General features: G+C 41.3%; 1 long non-coding RNA gene across 3 annotated transcripts in view; it reads right to left on the bottom strand.

Annotated features, from left to right (window-relative positions):
- Window positions 1-1,063: 1,063 nt before the first annotated feature.
- LOC138739308 (uncharacterized) overlaps window positions 1,064-27,745 on the bottom strand; it is a 149,827-nt gene continuing 123,145 nt past the window's right edge. For 2 of the 3 annotated variants that reach the window (XR_011342160.1, XR_011342158.1), the window contains exon 4: window positions 10,948-11,662. This is a non-coding gene — a long non-coding RNA (uncharacterized lncRNA). Of the gene's footprint in view, window positions 1,647-10,947; window positions 11,663-27,745 lie in introns of those variants that run through there. The other variant, XR_011342162.1, reaches the window with a different exon arrangement.

Genomic DNA, 27,745 nt, shown 5'->3' with positions numbered 1-27,745 from the left:
CCATTCTGGAGACGTGACCCATCCAGCGCAGCTGGATCTTCAGCAGCGTGGACTCGATGCTGTCGACCTCTGCCATCTCGAGTACCTCGACGTTAGGGGTGTGAGCGCTCCAATGGATGTTGAGGATGGAGCGGAGACAACGCTGGTGGAAGCGTTCTAGGAGCCGTAGATGGTGCCGGTAGAGGACCCATGATTCGGAGCCGAACAGGAGTGTGGGTATGACAACGGCTCTGTATACGCTTATCTTTGTGAGGTTTTTCAGTTGGTTGTTTTTCCAGACTCTTTTGTGTAGTCTTCCAAAGGCGCTATTTGCCTTGGCGAGTCTGTTGTCTATCTCATTGTCGATCTTTGCATCTGATGAAATGGTGCAGCCAAGATAGGTAAACTGGTTGACCGTTTTGAGTTTTGTGTGCCCGATGGAGATATGGGGGGGCTGGTAGTCATGGTGGGGAGCTGGCTGATGGAGGACCTCAGTTTTCTTCAGGCTGACTTCCAGGCCAAACATTTTGGCAGTTTCCGCAAAGCAGGACGTCAAGCGCTGAAGAGCTGGCTCTGAATGGGCAACTAAAGCGGCATCATCTGCAAAGAGTAGTTCACGGATAAGTTTCTCTTGTGTCTTGGTGTGAGCTTGCAGGCGCCTCAGATTGAAGAGACTGCCATCCGTGCGGTACCGGATGTAAACAGCGTCTTCATTGTTGGGGTCTTTCATGGCTTGGTTCAGCATCATGCTGAAGAAGATTGAAAAGAGGGTTGGTGCGAGAACACAGCCTTGCTTCACGCCATTGTTAATGGAGAAGGGTTCAGAGAGCTCATTGCTGTATCTGACCCGACCTTGTTGGTTTTCGTGCAGTTGGATTATCATGTTGAGGAACTTTGGGGGACATCCGATGCGCTCTAGTATTTGCCAAAGCCCTATATATAAATATATATAAATACACTCATTACATATATATATACACACATACATTGTCCTGGGTAAACTTATACCTCTCATTTTGTCCATTTTAGATTGGTCACAGTGTTTGAGCTACCGAAAGAAAATAGACACACACACTGAGAGCAGTTCAGTTTATACAAATGTTTATTACAAATTCAAAAGCTGATTTCAAACTACAATATGCAAGCCCTTCCCAACTATATTTATTCACGCCTGTACTGGTCCAAACTGCCGAAGTGAGGCAACGACTGCATACTTGTAGTAGGTAGTCAGGGCGCCGGTAGCAGCTTCACCACCTCCCCCAACCGGGACGTTGGCTGGACTCCAGAAGTTCTTCTTCTTGCTGAGAGATGTTGCCATCACTCGGAGAGTCTCAAATTCAGCAGTGGGACCATGGCTTATATTACACAAAAACTGCTTACCCAAGCACCTATTCCCAACACAGCAAGACTGATAAGCGAGCAAGCTAGCATTCTTGGCTTCTATCGAATAATGTAATTTTCAGTTTATCACTTTGAATACAATGGTTTATTTTGCATCAAGGCTAGGCCTCTGACAGTCTGTGACCAAAACAAGCAGGAAGATTAAATGTTCTTGGTGCACAGATCTCCTTTCGTCAGATAACTTCATCTCTGGTCCCATGTTGGAATTTAGCTTATGTCTGCTGATTCTAAAAGCAAGCAGATTCTCAGCCTTGCAGAAGCAAAGTCTGCAAAAGTAAAAAAAAAACATGATTTAAATCTTCCATTACCTACCTTCACACACATTTTATATATAAATACAAAATATATATCTATATATGTATACACAAACACATACATACATTCATACACATTTTATATAAAAATACATGTTATATCTTTATATATGCATACACACACATACATGCACTCATATTATATATAATTACACACTTTACATATATACAGTCATACATTTTATATATAAATTTACACATTATGTATTTATATATGCAAACACATTTTATTTATAATACACACATTATATATATATATATATATATATATATATATAAATCTATCTATTTATTTATTTACTTATCCTCTTCTTTGGCTTGGCTTTGCGGACAAAGATTTATGGAAGGGTAATGTCCACGTCAGCTGCAGGCTCGTTTGTGGCTGACAAGTCCGATGCGGGACAGCCAGACACGGTTGCAGCGGTGGCAAGGGAAAATTGGTTGGTTGGGGTTGGGTGTTGGGTTTTTCCTCCTTTGTCTTTTGTCAGTAAGGTAGGCTCTGCGGTCTTCTTCAAAGGAGGTTGCTCCTCGCCGAACTGTGAGGCGCCAAGATGCACGGTTTGAGGCGATATCAGCCCACTGGCGATGGTCAATGTGGCAGGCACCAAGAGCTTTCTTTAGGCAGTCCATATACACACATTTTTAATATAAATACACATTATATATTTATATATAGACACATACATAATTCTTTGGCTTGGTTTTGCAGATGAAGATTTATGGAGGGGTAATGTCCACGTCAGCTGCAGGCTCATTTGTGGCTGACAAGTCTGATGCGGGACAGGCAGACACGGTTGCAGCGGTTGCAAGGGAAAATTGGTGGGTTGGGGTTGGGTGTTGGGTTTTTCCTCCTTTGTCTTTTGACAGTGAGGTGGGCTCTGCGGTCTTCTTCAAAGGAGGTTACTGCCCGCCGAACTGTGAGGTGCAAAGATGCACGATTTGAAGCGATATCAGCCCACTGGCGATGGTCAATGTGGCAGGCACCGAGAGCTTTCTTTAGGCAGTCCTTGTATTTCTTCTTTGGTGCACCTCTGTCTCGGTGGCCAGTGGAGAACCCAGTGCGGATACAAATATATAATGTGTATATAAATATATAATGTGTGTATTTAAATATAAAATGTGTGTATGTATGTGTGTATACATATATAAATATATAATGTGTGTATATATAAAATGTTTTTGTATGTATAAATGAGTGTATATATAAAATATATGTATGTATTCATATATAAAATGTATGTGTATGTGTGTGTGTGTATATATAATGTTTGTTTTTATATATAAAATGTGAGTATATATTTATGAATATATAATGTGTTTATTTATATATAAAATGTTCTTTCCTGTATAGGTGTATGTATGTTTATATATATATATATATATATATATATATATATATAAATATCTAATGTGTGTATTTAAATTAAAAATTTGTGTGTGAATGTATGTGTGTATATGTAAATATATAATGTGTGCATTTAAATATAAAATGTGTGAGTATGTATGTGTGTATGTGTGAATATATATAAATATATCATATGTGTGTTTATGTTAAAAATGTGTCCATATGTAGGTGTATCTATGAAAATGTAATGTGCGTTTTATATTTAAAACATTTAAAAATGTGTGTGAAATTTATATATATATATATAATTATTGTAATTATGTATGTGTCTCCATTAACAATGGCATGAAGCACGGCTGCGTTCTCGCACCAACCCTCTTTTCAATCTTCTTCAGCATGATGCTGAAACAAGCCATGAAAGACCTCAACAATGAAAACGCTGTTTACATCCCGTACTGCACGGATGGCAGTCTCTTCAATCTGAGGTGCCTGCAAGCTCACACCAAGACACAAGAGAAACTTGTCCATGAACTACTCTTTGCAGACAATGCCACTTTAGTTGCCCATTCAGAGCCAGCTCTTCGGCGCTTGACGTCCTGTTTTGCGGAAACTGCCAAAATTTTGGCCTGGAAGTCAGCCTGAAGAAAACTGAGGTGCTCCATCAGCCAGCTCCCCACTATGACTACCAGCCCCCCCACATCTCCATCAGGCACACAAAACTCAAAACGGTCAACCAGTTTACCTATCTCGGCTGCACCATTTCATCGGATGCAACGATCGACAACGAGATAGACAACAGACTCGCCAAGGCAAATAGCGCCTTTGGAAGACTACACAAAAGAGTCTGGAAAAACAACCAACTGAAAAACCTCACAATGATTAGCGTATACAGAGCCGTTGTCATACCCACACTCCTGTTCGGCTCTGAATCATGGGTCCTTTACCGGCATCACCTACGGCTCCTAGAACTCTTCCACCAGCGTTGTCTCTGCTCCATCCTCAACATTCATTGGAGCTACTTCATCTCCAACATCGAAGTACTCGAGATGGCAGAGGCCGACAGCATCGAATCCACGCTGCTGAAGATCAAACTGCGCTGGGTAGGTCATGTCTCCAGAATGGAGGACCATCGCCTTCCCAAGATCGTGTTATATGGCGAGCTCTCAATTGGCCACCGAGACAGAGGTGCACCAAAGAAGAGGTACAAGGACTGCCTAAAGAAATCTCTTGGTGCCTGCCACATTGACCACTGGCAGTGGGCTGATATCGCCCCAAACTGTGCATCTTGGCGCCTCACAGTTCGGCGGGCAGCAACCTCCTTTGAAGAAGACTGCAGAGCCCACCTCATTGTCAAAGGACAAAGGAGGAAAAACCCAACACCCAACCCCAACCAACCAATTTTCCCTTGCAACCACTGCAACCGTGACTGCCTGTCTCGCATCGGACTTGTCAGCCACAAACGAGCCTGCAGCTGACGTGGTCATTAACCCTCCATAAATCTTCGTCCGCGAAGCCATGCCAAAGAAAAAAAAAAGAATATATTTATATACCCACAAGCATATACATACATAGACATTTTATATATGAATACATACATTATCCATTTATATATATATTCATATATAAACACATTTTTATAAATACAAGTATAATATATTTATGTATACACACACATCATACACACAGATGTTATATTTTAATGCACACATTATATATTTATATGTATACAAACACATACATACATACATACACATATTTTATATATAGATACAAACATTATATATATACACACATACATACACACATTTTATATATGAACACATTATATATATGAATACATATACACACATTTTATATATGAATACACACATCATATATTTATATACACTCGTACATACATCTTATATATAAATAAACACATTATATCTTTATATATACACAAGCACAAACATACATATACATATTTTATATATAAATACATTATATATCTATATGTACACTCAAATATACAGACGCATTTTATATATAAACACGCATTATAATATTATATATATATATATATATATATATATATATACATCCACAAACATTTTATATTTAAATACACACATTTTATATTTACATTCAAATTATATATTTATATACACACATACATACACACACATTTATATATAAATACATGCATTATGTATTTATATTTATACACATACTTAAACACATTTTTATAAATACAAATATAATATATTTAGATATATTTACACACACACATAGATATACAGACATTTTATATATAAATAAGCACATTATATATTTATATGTATATGTCTTTCAGAGTTTAATACACACCTCAAAAACCAATAGTCTAAACACTAACAACTGTGAACTCCATTACAGAGTTCTATCCAGTCTTAAAAAAAAATTCTACTAGAACTTTTCTTTCTGGTCCTCAACCGATGCTGCATCCCCTTTACTTGGCCGCGGCAGGAGTAAACGCATGCAGGCCGATTCCAGGGCGCACCACTCCATAACTGGGGACAGCGGTCATAGATCTCCAGAAATGGTTCGACCTAAAAGGGAAGGTAGGCCTCTTCAGCCCGGTTAAACAATCTGCATAGGAGAAGGTCACTCCGATATAAAACCTACGACCAAAGGACCTCGCTGCCACGTCCCAGCTTGCTTGGCCACGGCATACGAATCATGGGTGTAAAGGGTGGGGCCAGTACTGCGCACACTGCACACCACCTCAAAGCTTCTTTGCGCAGGCCCGAGGACAGGTCCATGTCCTCCCCCTCAAAAGATGCACACAAACTCAAGCTACCATGTTGGAACATCAGAACCCTGCTAGACAAGGCTGACAGCCACCGACCTGAATGTCGGTCTGCCCTCGTCGCACATGAACTCCTCAGACTCAACATCGATATAGCCGCTCTCAGCGAAGTCTGCCTTGCAGATGTAGGCAGCCTCCAAGAACACGGCGCGGGCTACACACTCTACTGGTCTGTCAAGCCTCAGGCTGAACGACGCCTATCTGGTGTTGGCTTCATGGTCAAGAACTACATTGCCTCCAAACTCGAAAACCTCCTGACAGTCCACTCTGACCAGATCACGTCCATGCGACTCACCCTTCAAAACAAGCGACACATCACTCTCATCAGTGTCTATGCTCCAAGCCTTCAGGTGGAACCAGTGGAAAAGGACAAGTTCTACACTGATCTGCGCAACCTCATCCAACGCTACCCTACAGCCGACAAGGTTATCATCCTTGCCGACTTCAATGCTCGCGTCAGCAAAGACTCAGAAACCTGGCCAGGATTCCTTGGCAAGCATGGTGTCAACAAGTGCAATGACAACGGGCAACTCCTGTTGGAACTCTGCGCAGAACAGCGGCTTGTCATTACTAACACCCTTTTCCAGAAGAGAAACAGCCTGAAGGAAGACTACCTGGATGCATCCCCGATCCAAACACTGGCACCTCCTGGACTACGTTCTGGTGCGAGAAAGAGACAAACAAGATGTGCTCCACACCAGGGTCATGCCCAGCGCAGAATGCCACACTGACCACCGGCTTGTTCGCTGCAAGCTCAACCTTCACTTCAAGCCAAAGTTCAAGAACAGTGGAGCCCCCAGAAAGAGGTTCAATGTTGGAATCTTGCAGTCAGAGGTAGTGAGAGGAAATTTCCAGGCAAACCAAGCAAAGCTGGAGCATGCAAACTGCCTCACGGACATGTCTCCTGAAACCCTCTGGGATCAGCTGAAAACGGCCATACCGCAATCCACTGAAGAGGTACTGGGCTTCTCCTCCAGGAAAAACAAGAACTGGTTTGACGAAAACAACCAGGAAATCCAGGAGCGGCTGGCAAAGAAGTGATCTGCCCACCAGACTCACCTTGCAAAACCTTCCTGGCCAGAGAAAAAACGAGCCTTCCATCTCGTATGCAGCCACCTTCAGCACAAAATCCGGGAGATCCAAAATGAGTGGTAGACTAGCTTCGCCAAACGAACCCAGCTTAGCGCCAACATTGGCAACTTCAGGGGTTTTTATGCGAAACTAAAGGCGGTGTATGGCCCCTCACCCCAGTCCAAAGTCCTCTGCGCAGCTCAGATGGCGAAGTCCTCCTCAGCGACAAGATCTCCATCCTCAATCGATGGTCAGAACACTTCCAATCCCTTTTCAGTGTCAACTGCTCAGTCCAAGAATCTGCACTGCTCCAGCTCCCTCAACAACCCTTGACTCTAGAGCTGGATGAGGTCCTTACCCGGGAAGAGACATATCAGGCAATTGAACAACTGAAAAGTGGCAAAACAGCAGGTATGGATGGAATTCCCCCACCCCCCCCACCCCCCAGAGGTCTGGAAGGCTGGCGGCAAAGCTCTGCATACCAAACTGTATGAGTTTTTCATGCTCTGCTCAGGACCTTCGTGATGCCATCATCTCCTGGTATAAAAACAAAGGCGAGAAATCAGACTGCTCAAACTACAGGGGAATCACACTGCTCTCCATTGCAGGCAAAATCTTCGCTAGGATTCTCCTTAATAGACTAATACCTAGTGTCGCCGAAAATGTCCTCCCAGAATCACAGTGTGGCTTTCACGCAAACAGAGGAACTACTGATATGGTCTTTGCCCTCAGACAGCTCCAAGAAAAGTGCAGAGAACAAAACAAAGGACTCTACATCACCTTTGTTGACCTCACCAAAGTTTTTAACACCGTGAGCAGGAAAGGGCTTTGGCAAATACTAGAGCGCCTCGGATGCCCCCCCAAGTGTCTCAACATGGTTATCCAACTGCACGAAAACCAACAAGGTCGGGTCAGATACTGCAATGAGATCTCCGAACCCTTCTCCATTGACAACGGCGTGAAGCAAGGCTGCGTCCTCGCACCAACCCTCTTTACTATCTTCTTCAGCATGATGCTGAAACAAGCTATAAAAGACCTCAACAATGAAGACAGTGTTTACATCTGGTACCGCACGGATGGCAGTCTCTTCAATCTGAGTCACCTGCAAGCTCACACCAAGACAAAAGAGCAACTTGTCCATAAACTACTCTTTGCAGACGATGCCGCTTTAGTTGCCCATTCAGAGCCAGCTCTCCAGCACATGAAGTCCTGTTTTACGGAAACTGCCAAAATGTTTGGCAGGGAAGTCAGCCTGAAGAAAACTGAGGTGCTCCATCAGCCAGCTCCTCACCATGACCACCAGCCCTCCACACATCTCCATCGGGCACACAGAACTCAAAACGGTCAACCTCGGCTGCACCATTTCATTTGATGCAAGGACCCATTATATAATAAAATATACGCACATACATACATACACACATTTTATATTTAAATGGACACATTATAGATTTATATATATACATATATATATATATAATATATATGTATATATATATATAAACACACTTTTTATATCTAAATAGACACATTATATTTACATAAGCTGACACATTATATATTAATATATATATACACATATATCCAAATAAATGTTATATGTAAAAAAATACATTTTATATTTATACACATTTCTTTCTTTGGCTTGGCTTCGCGGACGAAGATTTATGGAGGGGGTAAATGTCCACGTCAGCTGCAGGCTCGTTTGTGGCTGACAAGTCCAATGCAGGACAGGCAGACACGGTTGCAGCGGTTGTAGGGGAAAATTGGTTGGTTGGGGTTGGGTGTTGGGTTTTTCCTCCTTTGCCTTTTGTCAGTGAGGTGGGCTCTGCGGTCTTCTTCAAAGGAGGTTGCTGCCCACCAAACTGTGAGGCGCCAAGATGCACGGTTTGAGGCGATATCAGCCCACTGGCGGTGGTCAATGTGGCAGACACTAATAGATTTCTTTAGGCATTCCTTGTACCTTTTTTTTGGTGCACCTCTGTCACGGTGACCATTGGAGAGCTCGCCATATAACACGATCTTGGGAAGGCGATGGTCCTCCATTCTGGAGACGTGACCCACCCAGCGCAGCTGGATCTTCAGCAGCGTGGACTCGATGCTGTCGACCTCTGCCATCTCGAGTACTTCAACGTTATGGATGAAAGCGCTCCAATGAATGTTGAGGATGGAGCGGAGACAACGCTGGTGGAAGCGTTCTAGGAGCCGTAGGAGATGCCGGTAGAGGACCCATGATTCGAAGCCGAACAGGAGTGTGGGTATGACAACGGCTCTGTAAATGCTTATCTTTGTGAGGTTTTTCAGTTGGTTGTTTTTCCAGACTCTTTTGTGTAGTCTTCCAAAGGCGCTATTTGCCTTGGAGAGTCTGTTTTCTATCTCGTTGTCGATCCTTGCATCTGATGAAATGGCGCAGCCGAGATAGGTAAACTGGTTGACCGTTTTGAGTTTTGTGTGCCCGATGGAGATGTGGGGGGGCTGGTAGTCATGGTGGGGAGCTGGCTGATGGGGGACCTCAGTTTTCTTCAGGCTGACCTCCAGGCCAAACATTTTGGCAGTTTCCGCAAAACAGGACGTCAAGCGCTGAAGAGCTGGCTCTGAATGGGCAACTAAAGCGGCATCGTCTACAAAGAGTAGTTCGCGGACAAGTTTCTCTTGTGTCTTGGTGTGAGCTTGCAGGCGCCTCAGATTGAAGAGACTGCCATCCGTGCGGTACCGGATGTAAACAGCGTCTTCATTGTTGAGGTCTTTCATGGCTTGGTTTAGCATCATGCTGAAGAATTGGTGAGGCCAAATTTGAAGTATGATGTGCAGTTTTGGTCGTCGAATTATAGGAAGGGTATAAGCAGAATAGAGAGAGAGAGAGAGAGAGAGTACAGAGGAGATTTACGAGAATGTTGCCAGGGTTTCAGGGTGTGAGTTACAGGGAAAGGTTGAGCAGGCTGGGACTTCACTCTCTGGAGGGTAGAAGGTTGAGGGATGATTGAATGGAGGTATTTAAAATTATGTGGGGGACAGATAGAGTCAATGTGGACAGGTTTTTTTCCACTGAGAGTGGGGGAGATTCAAACATGGAGGACATGGACAGAGATTGAAGGGGGAAATGTTTAGGGGAAACAGGAGGGGAATTTCTTCACTCAGAGGGTGGGGTGAGTGTGGAGTGAGCTTCCGGCCGAAGTGATAGATGTGGGCTTGATTTTAATATTTAAGTAAAAGTTGGATAAGGTATATGGACGAAAGGGGGAATGGAAGGTTCTGGGCTGGGTGTGGGTCAATGGAACTAGACGGGAGAAGGTGTTCAGCATGGACTAGAAGGGCAAAACGGGCCTGTTTCTGTGCTGTAATTGTCATAAGATTGAAAAGAGGGTTGGTGCGAGAACACAGCCTTGCTTCACGCCATTGTTAATGGAGAAGGGTTCAGAGAGCTCATTGCTGTATCTGACCCGACCTTGTTGGTTTTCGTGCAGTTGGATAACCATGTTGAGGAACTTTGGGGGGCATCCGATGCGCTCTAGTATTTGCCAAAGCCCTTTCCTGCTCACGGTGTCGAAGGCTTTGGCGAGGTCAACAAAGGTGATGTAGAGTCCTTTGTTTTGTTCTCTGCACTTTTCTTGGAGCTGTCTGAGGGCAAAGACCATGTCAGTAGTTCCTCTGTTTACGCGAAAGCCGCACTGTGATTCTGGGAGAATATTCTCGGCGACACTAGGTATTATTCTATTTAGGAGAATCCTAGCGAATATTTTGCCTGCAATGGAGAGCAACGTGATTCCCCTGTAGTTTGAGCAGTCTGATTTCTCGCCTTTGTTTTTGTACAGGGTGATGTATATATATATATGTATATATATATATATATATACATATGTATACACATACATTATATATATATATATATTCATATGTATATGTACACAGACATTATATATATGTGTGTTTTTCATATATATATATATATATATATGTGTTTATATGCATAACACACACACATGATATTATATTTACAGTTTTGTTCCCTTTAATTGTGTTGTATTTATTATAAAAAACAATAAAAATAATTTTTAAAGAAAATTCTAATGTGGCAGACTTCTTATTTGTATAACATGAGTGTGTATACATGAGTTCCCATCTAGACGAAGTTATGATCATGGAGATTGTAGTGTCTGTGTGAGCTTCCTTGATATTTCAGCAAAGGGAAAATATATGCATGATCTCTATAGGGGTGTAGCCAGGTTCTAAATTTAGATGGAGCGAGCATATTAAAAAGGCACCACAGCACATGCCAGATGGTGAGTACATCATTGAATAGCGGGCCGCACTAATTTTGCAGCAGCCCACAGAGTGGGGATGGTGGTGACGGTGTCGGAGCAGGGCGATGGCAGTGAAAGCGGAGCAAGGGGTTTGCAGTATCAGAATGGAGACAAAATGCACCACCTGTGAAAAATGTGCTCAGGGGGAGTGGTCACACCTTGGAACCCCCAGCTACACCTTATTCAGAAGAGAACAATAACAAAGCCTTGGTGCAGAAGAATACTCATCTTCGATGAAAGATCGATCCACAAAAGTTAATCTCTCTTACAGGTAATGTTTCATGCAAGTAAAACATGAAAGTCTACATTTGTCGTGGTTGAAGTAAAAACACAAAATACTGGAGAAACTCAGCAGGCCAAACAGTTTCCTTTATTTTCTTCTTTTTCTTTGGCTTGGCCATCCCCGTCTGGCTCTGGATCCAAACTGAAAAATAAAGGTAAGAAAACATAAGATAATGGTAACCTTGCCAAACTAACTTCTTTTTTTCTTCTTCTTTGGCTTGGCTTCACGGAAGAAGATTTAGGGAGGGGTATGTCCACATCTGCTGCAGGCTCGTTGGTGACTGACAAGTCCGATGCGGGAGAGGCAGGCATGGTTGCAGCGGTTGCAAGGGAAAATTGGTTGGTTGGGGTTGGGTGTTGGGTTTTTCCTCCTTTGTCTTTTGTCAGTGAGGTGGGCTCTGCGGTCTTCTTCAAAGGAGATTGCTGCCCGCCGAACAGTAAGGCGCCAAGATGCATGGTTGGAGGCGATATCAGCCCACTGGCGGTGGTCAATGTGGCAGGCACCAACAGATTTATTTAAGCAGTCCTTGTACCTCTTATTTGGTGCACCTCTGACTCGGTGGCCAGTGGAGAGCTCACCATAGAACACGATCTTGGGAAGGCGATGGTCCTCCATTCTGGAGACGTGACCCACCCAGCGCAGTTGGGTCTTCAGCAGCGTGGATTCGATGCTTGCGGACTCTGCCAGCTCAATGTTGCTATATAAAGTTTCCTTTATATAGCAAAAGTAAAGGTACATAACCAATGTTTCAGCATTGAATTCTTCATCAAAGGATGAGCAAAATATAGGCAGTCATCTGAACAAAATAGTGGAGGGGGGAGGAAGCACGGACCCTCAGGCAGGAAGGAGGGAGGGCACAACAGCTAATGGGGGGAGGAGGGCGACTCTGTGAATGGAGAGGAAAGTGGGTGGAGAGCTGGAGGGAAGAAGACAGAGGGATGGGGAAAATAGAGAGAGAGAGAGAGAGAGAGAGAGAGAGAGAGAGAGAGAGAGAGAGAGAGAGAGAAGAGAAAAGGCTAGCAGGAACCAGAGTTGTCGATATTAATGCCATCCGATTGGAGAGTGCCCAGACGGAAAAATTAGGTGTTGCTCCTCCAATTTACGGGTGGTCTTGGTTTGACCATACATGAGGCCATGGAGAGACATGTCAGCATAGGAGTGGAACACAGAATTTAAATGGTTGACCACTGAGAGATCCCTGTCACTGATGCATACAGAGCAACGGTGCTCAGCGACGTGATCTCCCAGTCTGTATCCAGTCTCTCCGATTTAGAGAAGGTGACAATCGGAGCACCAGATTCAAGGTCGCTCTAGTACATTGTTAGTTTTATTTCAAGATTTCCAAAGAATACCGTACATGTTAGTAATATTATATTTGTAGAATTAGGTGTTCTTCCTTTTTGTTTTTTCTCTTATTTTTTTTTGGGGGGAGGGGCTTGGGTAGAAAATTAAACATTTATTGTATAATTTTGTATGGTTTGTTAAGTTACTGTATTATTGAATTTAAACTTTGTATTAATACAAATAATAAATAAAATTTTCAAAATAAAAATTTATAGAATTTAACTCAATGTTATTAGCTAATACAACTGAAACTTGAGTAACTGCCTTATACCCCACCAGTGAAGTTTGTAAATATTCAAACAATTCAATGAGCAGTGGTCTCGGTTCTGTCCATCTCAATAGCGTGGATCTCTCAGTGGCCACTCATTTCAATTCTCCATCCCATTCCCTTGCCGACATGTCTGTCCATGGCCCCATGTACTGCTAGACTGAGACCACCCATAAATTGGAGGAACAACACCTTATCTTCTGACTGGGCACCTTCCAAATTAATAGTTTTGACTTCTCTGGCTTTCATTAAACCCCCCTCCCTCACCCCCTTCTTCCCCTGTCATCGCTCCTTTCCCTGTCTCCTTTCACACAGACATGATAAATTCTCATGCAGTCCCTTATCATATTCAATTAACCCCTTTTGATGGTCTGGATTCCTCCCCTATTGTTTGAATTCTGAGACTTTCTGATATATCCTGCTTCTGGCTTTTCTGATCTTTTTTTCCTTGAAGGGTTCAGGCTCGAAACATCGGCAACATATCTTTGTCTCTTATAGATGCTGAAAAGAGCAAAATGCTGAGTTCCTCCACCATTTTGGTGTGTTTATTAGATTACATCACGACTGCATGAAGTCAAATAATATTGTAATAGATTCTATATCACTCGAGAAGATAAATTTGTTCAATCCAAAAATTTACAAAATTGAAACCATAGTCATATTGAATGTTTAATTATTGGATTTGTCAGCTGTTTATTTAATTTAGTGAGTGCAAGGGGGAACAAAGCCCCTAAAATAGAAACCAGCACAAACCCACGCTCAAGACTCATCCATCATGGACATTGAATTTCATCCAATTTTGTGTCCAGAAAATTATATACCGAATAGTAATTGCCCAATAGTAGAATCTAAAATTGGGCAAAGCCATATCACCATCCTTTATTAATTTCTGTAAATATTTCTTACTTAACCCAAGGTTCTTATTCTGCCATATATATGAAGAAATTCTAGAATCAATAATATATATATATAAAAAGACTTAGATGTGAAGAATGGAACTGCCTGAAATAGATACAAGATTTAGGTAAAATAATCATTTTAACTGTGTTAATTTGACCAATCAATGATCAGGACAAAGGAGACCATTTCATAAACGATTGTTTAACATGGTCAATTAAGGGTAAAAAGTTAACCTTAAATATATCCTTATGCTTAATAATGATTTTAACACCTCAATAAGTAAAATGATCAGTAACCAATCTAAATGGAGATTGTTCATTGTTAAGAACATGCATATTTAATAGAAAAAAGCATGCTTTTATTGAGATTCAATTTATAACCAGAAAAAAATGACTAAACTACTAAATTGAGCAAGTAATAACAGTGACACCTTATGTATCCCATCCCCACAAATAATGCCAAATATATTTGGTGAGTAATTGAAAGCAATTGCCAGGGGTTCCAGGGTATTGTTAAATAATAAAGGGTTCAAAGGACAACCCTTCCTGTAACTTGAAGCAACCTAAAAATAAATTTAAAAAAGGGGGATCTCTAATTATTGCTAAATGCAAGAGCCTAAGTGAATGGTATATCAGTTTTAAGTAAGAGATTAATTTTGGACTAAAATTAAATTTCTCAAGTGTATTAAATAAATATTCCCATTCAACTCTATCAAATGTCTTCTCACCATCAAGTGACATAACATATTTAGGAATTTTACATGAAGGAGAATATTCAATAACCTCTTAATATGGAAATACAAATAATGATTCTTGATAAATCCTGTTTGATCTTTAGAAATAATTTGTGGAAGGGCATTTTCCTATCTAGTAGCCAATATTTTAGAGTCCACATTCAATAAAAAATAGGTCCATATGAAACACATTCAGTGGGGTCTTTTTTTGTTAGAGATTAAAGAGATAGTCCTATTCTATCTAATTTTTTCTTCAACCATCTAGAATTGATCAGGCTTTTCTTTTATGGAATACAAAGGGAATAGTATGTTTTCACGATTTATTTATAGATAACTGTCTCATGTCTTTTGAGCAGTTGTCTAATAAGTAAAATTTGCTTAGATCATATTTTTTCAGATGTTTTCAAATTTTTTCTGATATCACAGCAGACTGGTTACCAATAACATTTTATGTGTAAATCTTTTTCAGAAGAGTTTAATAGGAACAATTTATGATTTCTGACAAAATTAAGAATGAATGGGAAAGAGAACTTCAGATAGCTTTACCTATAGAGACATGGGAGAAAATTCTCTGATTAGTTTACACTTCTTCAATGTGTGCTCGACACTCTTTGATACAGTTTAAGCTGGTTCATAGGGCTGATATGTCCAAGGACAGGCTAGCTCATTTTTATTCCCATTTAAACCCTATATGTGATTGTTGTCATTGTGAGGTGGCTTCCTTGACACATAGGTTTTGGTCCTGCGCTTCCCTGACAAAATATTGGAAAGATACTTTTGATATTCTTTTTTTCTCATTGACCTACAACCTCATCCAATTACTGCACTTTTTGGCTGGCCAGTTTTGGAATCTGGCCACTGATCTGCTTCAGCTTGTGAGTTTGCATTTGTACTTTAACAGCCAGGTACTTCCATTCTACTCAAATGGAAAGACCCTAAACCACCTACTACGTTTCAATGGTTTTTCCCGAACTATAGCACATTTAAATTTAGAAAATATTAGAAGTGGTACTGTTGATCCTTTCTGAATCCTTTACAACATTTTTTTGTGAGTGTAGAGGAGCGGAATTAACTACAAAATAATTGTTTAACTGTTGAAATGTGGTCGCCCAGCTTTTGTTTTCTATTTTTTTGTTTTGTTTCTTAGTTAGGGGGATATTTTATAATAAAATCTGTTTCCTTTTCATGTTTGGCCTTTAAGAGATTGGCCTTTAATGTGTTGCTCGATGTCTGTGTTTGTATATGTTAACCATTGTTAATGCAATCCCAATCTCTTTGTATCATTCTTAAGTTTATTAATCTGAAACTTAATAAAAAGATTAAAATCGAAAGATTCTATATCACTGCACTTGTGTATTAAATAATTTATGCATCACACCATTATTGCATCACCCTTGTTTTAAAATACATTACCAATATAAAGACATGCATGGACCAACAAAGCTATCATTTTTTTCACAATTGTTACCTCAGTGAGTTGAGTGATCAATACTTTCTGCACCCCTCAAAAACAGGTGACAGAACTGTGAGATTGTAACAACTTTCAATGAGGCACTCTCAAAATAGGCAAATGACATTTCTCTTTGAATTTACTGCAGTCCAAGTAGCAAGTAAAAATAAATACCAACTTGGGTAAGATTATTTCCTCACACCATTTTCCTTATTTTACAAAAATTATCAAAGACGCTATGTGGATCCTTACCAAATCTGGGGGAAAGAAGACACTGGTACTTCATGGACCACAGCTTTTAACTGATCAACTGGCATGGTGAGCATAGCAGTTAGTGCGAGGCTGTTACAGTGCCAGTGACTGGGACCGAGGTTCGAATCCTGAGCTGCCTTAAAAGAGCTTATAGGTTCTCACTGTGTCTGCATGGGTCCAGTTTCTTCCTACCCTGCAAAATGTTCTGGAGGATTTAAGTCAATTGTGTATAATAGGTGGCACGGGCCTAATGGGCCAAATGGCCTGTTAACGTGCTGTATATCTAAACATTGCTGGCAATTTTGGACTCCTTGCAATCCCCTAAATCATTCCCAATGTGATATGTTATGCCAGTCAAAACAACTGATATTCTTTACCAATACCAAGTAAATGGTCATCTTGACCCAATGGGTAAGACGTCAAGCTACAGAAGAAAAAAAGTCCTTTAGCAAAGCTAGTATTTATTTTAGACAAACAGACATAACAGGCCCTTTCAGCCCACGAGCCCATGCTGCCCAATTACACCCAATTGACCTATACACCCAGTATGTTTTTGAAGGGTGGGAGAAAACCTGAGCCCCCCGGAGGAAACCCATGCAGATACAGAGAGAACATATAAACTCCTTACAGACACCACTGGTCCCAATCGCTGGTGCTGTAACAGCGTTGCGCAAACCAGATGAGTTATGTTCTAATTGTCAGCATTTAAACTGAAAGGCAGCTTTGTTCTTTGCATTCCTACAATCCTGTCAGCAATTCACTGAAGCCAGCCAGAGCTCTTTCAATAAATAGTTCCAAAAGTTAGCAATGATTTCATGAACTTGACATCAGTTATAAAATTTAGAATCAATACCGAGATCTGAATCTGTCTTTCACTAGAACAAAATGGTCACCGGTAGCAAATGGCGCCCACGTCAGCCAGAGAATGTCAATGTCAAATGTTATGTGAGAAAAGGGCAAAACCATTGGTTGGGGCTGGGCTACAGTAGATGCACTGCTGTACTACTGGAGTACAAAGCAAGTTTTAGAGGCACCAAAAAAAACAAACCTGCAGACTCTGGAATTTTGAGTAAGCACTCTCAAAATAGGCAAATGGATAGAAATGGAGAGTCAATCTTTTTGGCCAGTACCATTGTTAAGACTGGATCAAAGGTTGATAAAGGGTCTTGAGCCGAAATGTGGATTGTCTGCTGCCTGACCCACTGTCTATCCATAATTAATGTTGTCCCAAGCAATAGTGATAAATACTTACATAATCAAAATGAAATGGAAAATGCCTGATTAAAAAAGATATATAATTTAACTCAATCACATAAAAGGACTAAATGAACTTGACTAATCTACTGAGAGAGCCCATGTCACATTTACATTGGTGCAAGGAGTGAAAACCCATTTAAAATTATCAACTTAATTGACCTTGAAAATCTAACATATGTATCTTTATGCAAAGTTCCAGGTGTGCAGAATCCCAGAAGTTACTTAGAATTATGAAGGGTATTATGACACTTCAAAATAAACTACAAATGTATATACAGTGACTTTTTCTCCCCCCCCCCCCCTTTCCTCCCAAACCACCCCCCCACCCCCCCCTCTCATCCATTTTAGGTATACAATCTAGGTTGCATTAAGCCAGTCAGACAATGTTGTCATTCAACCAAATTACACCAGAAATTCTACTGAGTCCATTCTTTTCTTTCCTTCTCCTTCCATCAACTTAGGTAATGTTTGTCCCCGGTAGGTTTTCGCTATTGTATTTAATGTAAGGCTCCTATACTTGTTCGAATATTTCAATGTTATTTCTTAACCAATATGTTATTTTTTCTAATGGAATACATTTATTCATTTAAATTTGGTAGTTTCTTCCTTTTAATTTGGTTATGTATTCCATTAATATTTAAAGACATATAGTTCAGCGTAGCCCTTTTATATTTTGTTTATCTTCTCTTTCCGTTTTTCCATCATTACCTTTCCTCCTTTTCCATTTCTGTTTTCTTATTTTCAACTCTTTATAAGACAGCATTCCTACAACATCTAACATTTTCCTTATTCTCCTATTTCTATCTTATTTATCCCCAATCTCCCCTTCACCTCCTGAGTTGTCCTTTATCCCTTGTCGGACAACCACATCTCCCCTCTCCATTTGGATTTGCGAATCCACTCGCAAGCGTCAACTGATTTTGCAGTGACCGCTATTTCCCCCCACCCCGCCTCCCCCAGAAAAGATTTCACTTTTCATATGTCACAAAGGTCCCTCTTTTAATTCCCTCCTTATTCTCTCTATTCCATTACCTTCCCTTATTAATTCTTGTCTATACTATCCATATTTTCCTCTAAGTACAGATACATTCATGTATGCTCATTGTCTCTATTCACTCTTATACCTCTTTACCTGCATACATATCAATCGTGATCATTTTTACTCTCATTACCCGTCTTCATCCCTCAGTCTATTTTTGTCTTTACCCACATACATATCAGTCGTGATCATTTTAACTCTCATTACCCGTCTTCCTCCCTCAGTCTATTTTTGTAATTGTTCTGCAAATTTTCGTGCTTCTTCTGGATCCGCGAATAGTCTGTTTTGTTGTCCTGGAATAAATATTTTCAATACCGCTGGATGCTTTAGTATAAATTTATACCCTTTCTTCCATAAAATCGCCTTTATATGTGTGAAAAGAAATAGTGTATATCATGGCTAATGTGATTTATGGTGTGAAAAATAAAAAAAATTTAAAAAAAAAAAAAAAAAAAAAAAAAAAAAAGCAGACAAAACCATGATGTGCAACATGTCATTGAAAATTAATTTTCTGCATATGCACTTGGACTTCTTCCCTGCTGATCTTGGTGCAGTCAATGACCAACATCATGAAACATTTCACCAAGACATTATGACCATGGAAAAGCGGTATCAGGGCAACTGCAACCTATGGATGCTGGCCAACCATTATTGGACACTGACATGAGAGGCATCAGATGCTGAGTGCAAACGAAAATCAGCGGCAAAACATTTTAGATCATTTGAACTAACGCAAGGTGTCAGCATCATTATACAATTCAACATGCTAAATTCAATAAAAGTTAATTTAATGTTAAAAAAAAAAAAAAAAAAAAAAAAAAAAAAAAAAAACTACAAATGTAAAGTTCAAGCACTACAGCAGGAAAAGAAAAAAAAATTGGAATGAGTTTGAAGCAAGTAGAAAATAAATAACGATTACATAAACCAAGTTTCTCAGGTCAGGTTCACCACTTGAATCTTGGGAGCTGTGCAGAATCTTGCATATATCTGATTTATAGCAGTCCAACATGAGCAGACTTCCCTGCAGTTAGAATTCGCCAACTCAACCTCTTTACTTGTCTCTTCTCTAAATCTTCAGTGCCAACCTCATCATGAGCATTTCACAAAAAAAAACACCAGACAAATGCAAGCTTTTGTTCTTATGATGTGCCCAAATACTTGTACTCTGCGCAATGCTAAATATGCCATGCGGAAACTTAAGTCAAGCTCCCATCACAAGCCTACCAGAATCCTATGGTTCTGGTGTCATCATGACAGAGTCAGGATTGTTTTCATCCTTCCATCCAGATATAAAATGTGAAGATCAGCTATTGAAACTGTTTTTTTTTTTGCATTGTTTTCAGTTTGTTTCTATTATAAACAACTAACATTCAATACCAATTCCAGATCTAGACACAAAATCTGCTCGAATACTTCCAGTGGCCTTCATTTTCCTTCTTCGCTCCTCAGTTTCCTATATGTCCTCACCCACTTTTCCAATTTCTTTGTCAATATTACCTTTCACTTATTTCTGTTCTTTAACTCTTATTATCCTAATGAGTTTATTTTTGTTACATTTTCTTTAAATTTGTTTTGTGTTCATTATAATTGGCTGCATTGCTCTGTGAGAGATTATGGAAAGAGAGCAATTGTGCTATTTCTCAGGTAAAGGTAAGGGTTCCATTGTTGTCATGTGATACTACATTTAGAATGTAACATACATGAAATTCTTTAACTTTGGTCCACCGTAAGGCAGACAGAGAGTCTTCACTTTGTCCAACGCCGCTCGTAGAAACCTACAGTCATCAGTTGAAGGAAGTGACTCTTCTCCTCTGAAGGCATTTAAGCAGTGATCCATGTTAATTCAACAGAAACCTGGGTTTCAAAACCAGTAGATAAGAAATTTTAAAATGTGACCGTAGAAAATAAACACATTTTTGTCAGTGTTATTTGTAGCCCATGTTTAACATCAAGAGATTATGCAAAGCAATCGATCTCGGAATTATTATCAGGCATCATACAACAAACCTTTTGGAGTGAAATCAGGGTAGATAAATCAAGACATATGTTGAAAGAAGCAGCAGAGTAAGAGGGATTTTGACTTCCATTCATTTGAGCTGACATAAGAAAATTGGGAGCCAATGTAAGTTATTGAAGGCAGGGCTGAGGATGAACAGGACCTGATATAAGTTGGATTATAAAGAGTAGAGATTTGAAGAACGCAGGTTTAAAGAGAACATTGTTGGGATGTATTAGACTTCATCTTACCACTAAATGTTAGTGAACATTCATTGTAAATTTTGATTATAAATTCAATAAAATAAATATAAAATAAGATGAGCCGAGGCTTGGTAACAATATCTACAAATCGCTTAACGTCCATGATACATTCTGTGAAACAGGATGTTATTTGATTCGATGATGTGTGAACACCACATTAGAGCAACATAGGCATTTACTATTATACGCCCGGCAACGCAATCATTTGTATACAAGAGACATGAGATACACATGTTGCATGTGGGAAGCCGCTGCATCCCATTTTCCGATCGGGATTTCTGAACTCTATTATAACCTTGGGTGGCACAGTTGGTGTAGTGGTTAGCACAATGACTTTACAGAGCCAGAAATTGAAACTGGGGTTCAAATCCCACTTTTTCTGTAAGGAGTTTGTACGTTATCCTTGTTTCTGCTGGGTTTTCCCCGGGGGCTCTGATTTCCTCCCATCATTCGAAATGTACTGGATGTGTAAGATAATTGGGTGTAAATTGAGTGGCATGGACTTGGGGGCCAAAGTAGTCTGTTATTGTGCTGTATGTCTAAATTTAAAACAAAAAATTATAGGACCAAGGATGTATATGTGGACTTTATGCAGCAAATGACTGTAATTGAGACCATTCTGAGTTTACAATGCACTACTGATAAAGTTAGTGCCACTTATTTTTATATTTGAAAATGGGATGTGGTTTATGGTAAAACATGTGCTTGAGAACATTTGTAATATTACCCGTAGAGAATAATAAACAGACACTTGGAACGTAAAATATAACATAGTTTACAGGAAATATTCCAGACATCTGTTTTAATACATGGTCTTTTAAGTGGATGAGAAGTACATGGGAAAATAATGTTGATTCTGTAACTTTATAAAGTTTTATCAAAGAGCAATGTGCTGTGGCAAGGAGCAGCTTGTGGATAGTATAAACAGTTTTCTCAATGCTTCTGGGCCACTTGCCAGCTCTCAAGCTTCACTTACAAGCAGAGAGTCAAGAAGAAAGAAAAAAAATGAAAAGACATGACAAATAAAATTTTAATAGTCACTAACAGAAAGATTCTACAAAATTTAAGATATATTAATTCATTCATTTAACACTTGTTCACATTTTCTTTATGCTGATCACACAAGAGAATTTTTTTTTCACCACTTCCCAGTCTATAATTATTATTTTTCTGCCAGTAAAACAGAAGGTTAAATATATACTATATTTTCCTGTACCCTCTACTTCCCCCTGACTGCAAAAACATCTTACTTCCCGGTTGGTCTCCATAAAACTAAAGGATATTATAATGTGTCTCTATAATCTCCTCCAGCCTTATTATCAACCAGATTATTAGATCTCTGAGGATCTGTCCTGGAGCCTCCATGTTGTTGCAATCACAAAGAAGACTCCCCAGTGGCTATAATTTGTGAGGTGTTTGAGAAGATTTGATATGTCACCACAAACACTTGAAAACTTAACCGGTGTACCGTGCCTAGTATGAAGGTGCTGACTCTCAAGCAAGAATAAACTCCAGAGGGTTGTTAACTCAGCCTGTGACATCACAGGCACCAGACTTCACTCTGTTGAGAACATCGACAGAGGCAGGGTCTTAAAAAAGTAACCTCTATCCTCAGAGATCCCCACCACCCAGGCCATGCCCTTTTCACTCTGCAACCATCGGGATAAAGGTACAGGAGCCTAAAGATGAGCACTCGGCGGCACAAGGACAGCTTCTTCCCCGCTGCCATCGGATTCCTGAATAATCCATGAACCAAAGACACGGCCTTATTTATGTGCATTACTATTTTTTTTAATATATAGTAATATTGTCAGAAGGACATAATATGAATGTCTGCATTGTGATGCTGCCGCCAAACCCTGAATTTCATGACTCGTTCATGATAATAAATTCTGAACTATCGCAACAAAATAATTTTAGTTAATTCAACATCAATAATTTGTTTGGTAATACTACCGTGAGTTTCAGATCATGACTGGGGTAGTGGTTAGCGCAACGCCTTTACAGTGCCAGTGATCAGGACCAGGGTTCAAATCCCACACTGTTTTTAAGGAGCTTCTACAATTTTGACATATAGCATGGTGACAGGCCATTTCAGCCCGAGTCTGTGCCGCCCAAGTTGCACCCAAGTAACCAGGAACCCACAGTATGTTTTGAAAGCTGGAGGAAACTGGAGCCCATCAGGGAAACCCCATGCAGACAAGGGGAGAATGTACAAACTCCTTACAGGCAGTGCTGGATTCACACCCCCGGTTCCCATCGCGGGTGCAGTAAAGGCATTGCGCTAACTGCTATGCTAACTCTTCCACCAAAATCTGAAGAAAGGAAGCACTGGATGAAGTCAGCAGAATTAATGGGAAGAAAATTATTGTTTCAGATGCTAATCAGGCAACTGGAGAAATAAAGAATACTTCAAAATATTCAATAATTTCACCTTCCCTTGTCCCATCTAAAGGACCTAGACATTTTCCAGATGCATCTGATCAGGGGAACTATGCATTATGCAAAAATCACCTTCACAGAACACGCCAAAATTGAGCTATTGTGGCCAGGCAAACTGGCTGACTTCGTGTATTATGCGCACGCCATTGGAGAAGCCGCACCAAAGATGGTGTTGCGCGGCCTTCATTTCCAATCTAAGCTTGGGGGCTGTAAACGTGCAGGTAATGCGCTTATGTCACCATGACATAGTTTCTGGTGGGCAGGGGCGGGAGCTTTGAACGCCTTAAAAGCAGCAGCGCGCCAGTCAAAATAAAGCTTGTGAGTTCCAACGAGCCCACCAACTGCCGGCATCGATCTTTTATTTTGGACTAGTCAACATGGGTACCGCAGCAGTAAGTTGCTCTGAAACAGCCCACCTGCTCATGGTTTGACCAAGCGGAGATACAGCTCCAGATTAAACAAATCACTTCTGACCCTACCAAGTATTACCACGCGGTCAGCTCCTTGGACGAGGAGACCGCGGCCAGGGTGGATAACCTCATCCAGGCCTCATCCAAGGGAGGTAAATAAAAGGTGCTGAAATCATCACCACCTATGGGTTCTCTAGATGCAAGAGGGCAGCCAGACTCATGCACCTGGACGGCCTGGGGGACAGAACACCACCTGCCCTCATAAACGAGATGCTCACACTGGCAGAAAGACACAAAACCTGCCTTATGTTAGAACAGGCTTTACTAGAGCAACTGCCTGATGACATTCAGCTGCTGCTGGCCGATGCAGATTTCAGCGACTCCAGAAAAGTCACGGCCAAAGCAAACATTCGCTGGCATACCAAATGAGAAAACAAGTCCGCCGTCAGTCAGCTGACCAGATCTCAGACTGAAACTCAGACCAAGCCCTGCTCATCCTGAGACCAACAACGGCCCCCCAAAACAACCGAGGGAACAGACAGCAAATGGTGTTTCTCACATCAAAGATGTGGAGCAGATGCCTGCAAATGCTGACAACCCTGCTCATTTTCCGGGAAGTGACATTGCCAGCTGCTGATGGCTTTGGCACCTGGCCAACCAAATACCCTACTTCATGTTTGCTGTAAGACCTCAGGCCACAGTTTTTTCGTTTCCACAGGCACCTCAAGTCAGCACTCATGGCCAGGTTGATGAGCCCTAACTGGGTAGATGAGCTCCCCGGTTCCTCCTCGGAATCCGCACAGCCTATAGGCATCATCCACTGAAATGGTTTACGTCACACCCCTGACAGTCCCTGGCAAATTCCTGCCACTAACCCACGACCAGGAGCCAGAAAGTGCTAAGTGACTCCACAAGAAACTCGGTAAACTCACACCCAGACCATCGACCCACCATGGACAGACCCCCCCTCCTCCATCCCTAAAGACTAAAAATTGCAAGCTTGTGTTAATCTGCCAGGGCACGCACCAGTCACCCCTCCAACAACTGTACGATGACCCTTACAAAGTTGAACACAATTCAACTTTAACTCTGGACATTGGAGGAAAGGAGGAGTGTTTCACCATCGACCGCTTGAAGTCAGCGAATCTGGACTTAGCCCAGCCAGTCCCACTGCAGCAGGCCAAGGGCCAAGGTAGACCTCCTAAACAAAAGGCTGTGCAAATTTTGAGCAAGACAGACACTAGTGCCGACCCTTTGGGGGGGGGGGGGGAGGGGCGTGTGCGATGCACATATTTGATAGCCAGGTGAACTAGCTTTGTGTGTTAAGCACATGCCATCAGAGCAGCCATCAAAGATGGCGTCACGCAGCCTTCTTTCCCAGTAGAAGCTTGGTGTCTGTATGCGGGCAGGTAGCGTGGCTTATGTCACGATGAGCTAGCTTCTGGCATGCAGGGGCAGGAGCTTTGAATGCCTTAAAAGCGGCAGCATGCTAATCAAAATAAAGCTCACAAGTTCCAACGAGCCCACCGAATTCTGGCCTCGTTCTTTCGCTCGGTTAGCACGCTCAGTACACTATGGAACAAAATTCATGGGATTTCTGTGAAAAATATGACACTTCTGTGAATGACATCATTTAGTGCTACTGAAAAACTGCAAAATGGTTAGTCTTTACAGACCACCTTGCCTCCTCATGACACAGGAGCTAACTGTACTTTCAATTCACTATCACTATGTCTCCTGCTCAAAATGTTCTAAATTCACAGGATTGAATTAAAAGAAAAATGATTGCTTTGCTGGACACCTCCATTCAGCCCACATTTTACAATTTTCTACACAATAAAATTTAATTCATTAATATGAAATTTTAAAGAAAACTCCCATTTTGTTGGATTGATACTATGGCAATGGATTTATTATTGCCTTTCATTAGCTCTTCTAAGACCTTTTCCATCTCTGCTGGTCTCATCATCACTTAATTTTTGTTTGGTTAAAAAACATATTACAATAACATGAACTTTTATCTCTCCCAGTATTTTTTGCGCCAAGTTTTGCCACTGCCATTACTGTGGTGATGCCACGTCTGTGTGCATGGCCGGCCCGTCTCTGTGGTGACTCCTCTCCTTGGAATCTCCTAATAAAGGCTGTTACGCCCAGACCCCTCCCCCAGTACAAACTCTGGACTCGGATCAAGCAACATGAGGGTGCATATGGTTTTAAGCAAATAAAAGTCTATCATTCTGGCAGATTTTAGTCTTTGAAGTTATTGATAGAGCATCAATTTTAATTGCTTAAACCGGACAAGCTTGAAATCGATTCATGAGCTCCAGGTTTTAGCTCTGGCTACACTCCTTCAACGACTTCCTACTGGTATCTACCAAGGTCATTAAATCAGAAGAGGGCAAACTGCATCTGTTATTCTTATGAGTTGGCCATCGAGTGTACCCAATAGTCAGGGGCTGCACAACCTTCTGAGTAGCCTCAGAAAAGCTAAAAGGTCATTACCTGGAGACTACTCACCAGAGACTGTTGGAGGAACAGGGTGATCTGAACCTGCAGAGAACCATCAACTAGGCAAAGCCATCCACAACGTGTACTTCCTCAACATTGTTGATGATTTCTCCCATTTCCCCTTTTCCATCCCCTGCCTGGACATGACTACAGCCACCATCATGAAGGCACTGCACAACATCTTTACCCTGTTCGGGTACCCGAGCTACATTCACAGCAACTAGGAGCCCTCCTTCATGAGTGACCAGTTGTGTCAGTACTTGTTGACAAGGAGTATCACCACCAGCTGGACCACTAGTTACAGCCCTCCAAGGGAATGGCTAGGTAGACAGGGAGAATGCCACTATTTGGAAGGCAGTCCACCTAGCCCTGAAGTCAAAAGGCCTTCTTGTCTCCCACTGGCAGAGGTCCTCCCAAAGGCACTCCATGCCATTAGATCCCTTCTATGCAGCACCACCAATGTCATCCCACATGAAAGACTGTTTTCCGTCCTCAGGACGTCCACATCAGGGACCACGCTGCCATCCTGGTTGACATCCCCAGGACCAGTCCTGCTCCAGAGTTATGTGAGAAGTCTGACCCTCTGATAGAAAGGGTCCATCTCCTCCAATGCAAACCCCCAATACGCCTATGTGGCTTACCTGGATGGGTGAGAGGATACGGTCTCCATCCAGGCCCTAGTGTGGGTGGAAGACCCTGGGACCCACACTAACCACTCAGTACGGCCTCCTCCTATGATTACCTGCCACATGTCAATCCCAAACTCTGCTGTCTCATCTCAGCTGCCGGATGCCCAGCCTGCCGACGTACATCACATCGCCCGGGAACCGGCAGCTGACCCTCAGCCACCACTACGGTAGTCACAGAGACAGACGAAAGGACCAGACCTTCTGAACCTGTGATGAACACTAAACCTACTTCTCCACCGCTGGACATTTTTTAAAAGAGGGGGTGAATGAGGTAATACCACTGTATTACTTCCATGTGAAGGGTTGGCCCGCCTCCGTGGTGACTGTACCCTTCCCTCAGTATGAGCTCTTGGCATGAGGGTACATAGAGTTTTAAGCAATTAAAAGCCTATCATTCTGGCAACTTCTAGTCTTTGAAGTTATTGATGGTGCATCAATTATATAGTTCAGAAAGCCATTATTATTGTAACTGACTGATCAATAATTTAATCCAGGTGAATATTGAGCAATTTTAAATTGTGACAATACAATCAGGGATAGAATGCTTACAAATGCATGTGCAACAGGTTTTCCTAATTTCCATTGCCCAAGATATTTTTGAGATTAAAGATTTGCTAAAACTATTTCACACATTATGAATTTAGCAGAAACTATGGAAACAATACATGATAAT

This window comes from Narcine bancroftii, chromosome 1 (assembly GCF_036971445.1).
Source record: "Narcine bancroftii isolate sNarBan1 chromosome 1, sNarBan1.hap1, whole genome shotgun sequence".
NCBI classification, from domain to species: domain Eukaryota; kingdom Metazoa; phylum Chordata; class Chondrichthyes; order Torpediniformes; family Narcinidae; genus Narcine; species Narcine bancroftii.
The sequence above is the reverse complement of the archived record's forward strand: the minus strand, read 5'-3'. Positions and strand labels throughout refer to the sequence as shown.